Source organism: Eurytemora carolleeae, unplaced genomic scaffold (assembly GCF_000591075.1).
Source record: "Eurytemora carolleeae unplaced genomic scaffold, Eaff_2.0 scaffold321, whole genome shotgun sequence".
NCBI lineage: Eukaryota > Metazoa > Arthropoda > Copepoda > Calanoida > Temoridae > Eurytemora > Eurytemora carolleeae.
Genome location: NW_019396506.1, coordinates 229,101 through 235,202, shown reverse-complemented (window position 1 = coordinate 235,202; position 6,102 = coordinate 229,101).

Genomic DNA, 6,102 nt, shown 5'->3' with positions numbered 1-6,102 from the left:
GGGGGGGGGGAATAAACACAAATATAGGAAAATTAAGGGGGAAGAGGGGGGGGTCGAAAGAAGAAGAATTCAGACCTTTTAAAAAATGCCAAATATTAGGTCTAAATAATCTATCTAAGTTTGATTAGAAATAGAATATTAAAAGTGACACAACTTTCAATATTATTTTAATTTAATTGATTTTCCAAAATTATTCCAATTTGGTTTGAGAAAAAATATCATGTTCAAAGCTTTATTTATTCTTGTTTAAAGATTAGAATCGATAATTGATGAGTGTGTAAAACAAAACCTGCAATTTTAGATTATGTGAGAAAAAAACTTTCACTTGCAGATTAGATTACAAAAATAAAAATTGTGTGAATTAAAGAGATTTTTACAGACGGTTATTTCGAGTGACCGTCCACTTATAAAGTGGCATCCTATTTACAAAGGTAACCTCATCATGTCTTATCAGGGAATTTTCCTAGCGAAACACTTATCATTTTCATTTTTGGGGTTTCTTTAAAACTAACTTGTGGATTTACACGGGTTAGACTAGAGAAAAACGAAATTTTATAAATTGTTACTCAGATTGATGAATGAAGGGTAACGTAAACGTAGTGAATCTAACATGGAATTCTATAAATGAATGTCGACCATAAATGTCGTGTACAGTCCCTTTTAAGCTGATAAATCTGGCACTGCCGGACAGATAATTTTTAGATTAGAATTCTACATGATACGGTTTCTAGTGTCGGGGACAATAGAGTTTATGAGAATATGTTTGATAAACTGAAAGTTTCTGTAAATAGAATAAAAATTTCTGTGAATAAAATAAAAATTTCTGTGAATAAAATAAAAATTTCTGTCAATAAACTAAAAATTTCTGTAAATAAAATAAAAATATCTGTGTATAAAATAAAAATTTCTGTAAATAAAATAAAAAAATCTGTGTATAAAATAAAAATTTCTGTCAATGAAATAAAAATTTCTGTAAATAAAATAAAAATTTCTGTGAACAAAATAAAAATTTCTCTAAATATGTAAAAAATTTAGTTCATCATTTGTACCATTTAGTTTTAAAGGAATTTTTAGTAAACAAATTTTATTTGTAAGGTTTTCCTTATTTTAATTTTCTTGATGGTGTTTGTCGTTAAAACCTAATGTATATCAACCATGTAACCACAAAATTGGATCAATTCATTTACTTTTTTAACTTGATTGAAACTAATCGGTTAAGTTTACATTTTCGTTTTAAAATTGATAAATTTTATTTATAATTTAGTTTAAATCAGAATAATACAGTATCATATTGCAAAGTTTAGACTCTTCTGTAAAAATACTAACTATCTTCATGGACTAGATTTTTTTGTGAAGAAAAAAATATAAACTCAAAGATATTTAAAATTTATCGTTTTTTGTGATCTTCTTGCGTCAGTCTGAATTCTAAGAACAATTAACGGTCTAAAACGTATCCTGTATCCTTAACGGTTTCTTAATCTCGAAGATTCCATTTGCCACCCCCCCTCCTTCTTTCACTTTTCATTTGTGTTCATCCTTTCACCTACTCTAACATATGGTATGAACTGTGTTTGGGAGCACCCAAAACATTATTGATCAGAGCTAACCATATCAATACAGTTATTATGATTCAAGATAGGAAATATAAATCGATATTACATACGAGGAACCGTAAAAATCAGACTCATTGGAACGAGCCATGGGATCAAATCTCGGGGGAGGGGGGTCCTAATTTTTAGAATTGTAATTTAAAATACCCCCCCCCAAAAAAAAAAAAAAGTTTAAGGTTTACAGATCCAAACTGGCTGTTTAAATATTAGAGATAAATCGAGGAAAAAAAACTATTTAGGGAAAACTGAAAATTAATAAAACTAATAAAAACTAAGGATTTGTCTAAATTCACTGTTAACACAAAATTTTAATACACTTTAAACTAAAACTTTTGCAAAAACGAGACCTCGACATATTAGATGCTTATAACATGATGCAAGATGTAATAAAGGTATTCTATTTTCTATTTTCTATTTTTTCTTACAGTCAATTAATAAAGGAATTGAGTCTTTGGCACAAATTCTTGGTGATTTTGCGTACATGAGCTATCTATGTTTATTTATTTATCTATGCCTACAACATTTGGTTCCAAAGATATAGTGATTAGAAAATCAAAGTTTGTGGCAAAGACTCAATTCCTTTATTGCCATAAAGCGTAATTTCAAGTTCCCCTTTATGCAATGATGACAATAACATCAAATGAAGGAAAGAGAAGTTTTAGCCTTCTAAAGAGAATACTTCATTACACAAGATGTACTATGACGGAGAGCAGACTTAACGATCTTGCACTTATGGCTCACTACTGAGAAAATCATTGAAATGTTTGTGCAAGCAAATCTAAGAAAATTGAAGCTTAAGAGTTGGTGAATATGTAGATGGTGTAAAATTATATCTACAAATTTCAGAAGAAATTTCGTTTATTAGTGAAAATATGATTTTTTAATGATGCTGTAATTATTGATTTAGTTAGCTGTGATTGAGTAATGTGACAAATTTATAAATTTATAAAGTTAAAAAGTTAAAGTTAGTTTTTCGAACAAAGGAATAAATTTTAGAATAAATTTTAGACTCTATAAGGTTAGTAACACCCAAAAATGTAGTCTTTTTGGTGTGTTTTTATGGTGTTAATTGACTTTTTGAACAAAACAATTCCAGGGGGGGCAAACAAATTTTTTTTCGCGCTTCGCGCAATATCTTGCCTCCCCCCCCTGGCTAAAATCCTATCTGGAAACTAAGTTTCATTGTAAAAGTCAACTACTCAATCTAGAACTATTAAATCAAGCCAAAAAAATTTCCTAGGTTTATAAAAGTTCCCCTATCAAAGTTTTGGGCAAAAGGGGTTATGAGTTACGATCGAAATAGATATTACTACTTTACATATGATACAGAGCGTACCCTATTATCTTATTAGATTATATCCAAGCTTTAACACCAAAATAAATATATAATATTCGAAAAACATTGCATTTCCTGCAAGAAAATTTTTATATTAGCCTTATTCAATTTTCAAAATGATTTATTCTTCTTAAATTTTCGGATTAGTCCCGGAAATTGTAACTTAGACCCTGACGATCTAATATGATATGAGACACCCTGTATATAGAAGCAAAAATTAAAACTTAAGATCAGGTTTAAGATGAATTTGTGGGAGGTCGAATTAAAATCATATTTCAGAGAGAATGGATCAAAATAAAAATTTCTTAAGAATGATTAAACGCAACTAACGATTTTCGTAGTTGCGAAGACTCGAAATTATGATTAAGCAGTATATAAGACTGATTCAAAACCAAAATTTTACTGAATCGTGTTCAACGACACATACATATAAAGAATGAATTTAAGACCCGAAAATACACTTAATTTAAAATATTGTTAGAACGAGTTGCCTCGCCTTTTACTACAGCGGCATGAAATTACCTAACCCAACACAGCTGATTTAACAAACTACAATAGGTATTATATTTCACATAACTCCTTGTAATTATAAAGATATTAAAAAATAGATTCTAGTTTCACATAAGAATTCACTTTTTTGTGGTTTAGACAGCAAATAACTGAAAATAACTGAAAATTAACCGGTTTAGCTGACGGAGGTGTTCCGCCTGTGACTGTCCGACATGAACTGAACCTGAAGTTCTGAACTGAAATTCTGAAGCTGAACTGAACTGAAATATAGCAGCTGAGCTGATACGGGCTCACGAGAGGGAGGGATAGAAAGATAAACCAGCAACACAAGAGTAGAGAGGGTTGGAAGGATGGAGGGGTAAGGGGGGGGGTTGGAGGGTTAAGGCCCCCGTGCTAAAGAATTTAACATGATACAGATGTGTTGGGTTGGGCAGGTGAACTAGATTCTCTACTTTTCTTCCAACTTCATGTTTATTGTATATCATCAAAACAAATAGAGTTTAGATGCAACTTAAATATTGACTACCGCTATTATACCCCTCCCATAGTCTCTCGTTTTTTCTTATTCTATTTTCAATTACAAATAGAAAAAAAATCTGAAATAATCCCTAAAATTGGTCAACCAAAAACAAGGTCGCTTACATATTACATATTATGCACAAACTTAAATATTAAAATAATATTTAGGATTTGTCTTCCCAAATTGTCCATCTATGCCCAAATGTTTTCAACCGCGACCCCTCTTGTTAAAACTGAGATTTTTGCCCACTGCCTTCATTCACAAGTAATTTTTAATCAAAATTTGAATAAAAAATTCATGAATTAAAATTGTTTGTTAATTCATACGTTTACATGCACCATTCTATTGCATAACATATGGGGGGGGGGTAATGGGGCTGAGTCCCTCAAACCGGTTCCCACCCCATGAAGCAGTGCAAACCAATTGTTCTTAGGGGGCATAAGGTCTCAGCGAGGGTTGAACCCCTAGGGAAGTTTGTAAAAATCCTGTTTACGCCCCTGCACTAGTATCCTACTTCCCAATATAAAGATCAACGAATTTGAATCTATAGCATATTGATAGTGATTGATCTTTTTTAAAATACAAGATAAAGATGCTTCATAGGAAACCTCAAATTAAGATGGAACACTCTTTAAGTAGGATATTATTAATTATGAAGGATGGATTTAAGGATGTATCTCCATCATTAAAATCTAATCCCAAACCACACTGTTTTTTTACATAGCCCTGAAAATTTGAATTGCAAGGAGTTTTAAACACGGCACACCCTGTATTAATTTGTACAATATTAGGGGTTTGATAGATTTACCGTAAGTTCGGTCGGAGCTTTTAGAATTGATAAAACCCATGGTTTAATTGATTATTTCTTTATTCATTATTAACAGGGCCCGGGGGGGGGGAGCTTTGATTTGTTTTTGAATTGCGCTGCATCGACTACCCTTTTTCACGTAACCGGAAAGAAGTGGAACGATTGTCATCTTCATTGTTACTTTTAATGGAGAAATGTCGCATAGGATGTTTTTTATGCAATTGATTTATTTCTAAGGGGCGTAAATTTCCAAAAAAAAATCAATAGGAAAAAATTATAACATTAATGAGGACAGAAGACGACAATCATTCCTCAGTTGGTACTTGCACTACAGTTTTAAAAGTTAAAGGATTTGTAATTTATGTTTAAGCAACAATGCAATTTGAATTACAGTTGAAAAATTATTTTAGAAAATTGAAGCGAAATTAAACAAATCAGTAAAAAAGTAATTTCAATCAATTTCGCAACTTAATTTTTATTTGATATTTTATACAAAAACAACATTTGAAGCAAGCAGCTGAACTGTCAAATGTGAATATTGCCGGTTACATAATAATAATAACAATTAAATCTTTAATTTCATAAGGACTGTGTGACTGTGTAGTAAGTAACCTTTAATGGTAGATTCAATTAATGATTGTTATATAATGAATAAACCTACAGTCAAAGCAAGTATTAAGAAATGAATAAATGAAAGATTCGGATTTTATATGGTTTAAACTTTACAATAACAAGTATTAAGTTAAACTCATTTAGTTATGTTGAACAAAAATCATGTTTGTTTAAGTTATGTTTGCGTTTTTAATCTTAACTAAAGAAATTTGTTCTTAAAAAATTCTGATTTTAAAGAAAAATTGGTGGTGTAGCAAAGGCGCAAAATTGGCTGATACAAATACAATATTTAAGTAGAAACATCTAAAACTTAAAACTTATTCATGATTTTTTACTTATTTTTATTTATAACTTTTATTGCCTTTTTTTAGTTTTAATTTGAAACAATAGTCGCTTTGATACTTTTGTTTGAGATAGCGAATATAAGCTTCGGCGACTGAACCTGATAGCCAAACTACATCTAAACGGACCGTTGTAAACCGTTGTATCGATTCAAAACTTCAAAAATTAAAAAAATTAAATTCATTTCAATGGATACACTGGACACCAGGTGAGCACTGAAGCCATAGATTTAGCTTCTAAAGGTTTGCCCTCAGGCTTTCCTAGTTTAGAGTTTTAATAACTGATAGCTCATTATCTTTGATTGCAACCATATCAAGAAACCAAATTAAAGGTTTTGTAAAGCTCTGCATGCAACCCTTGTCAT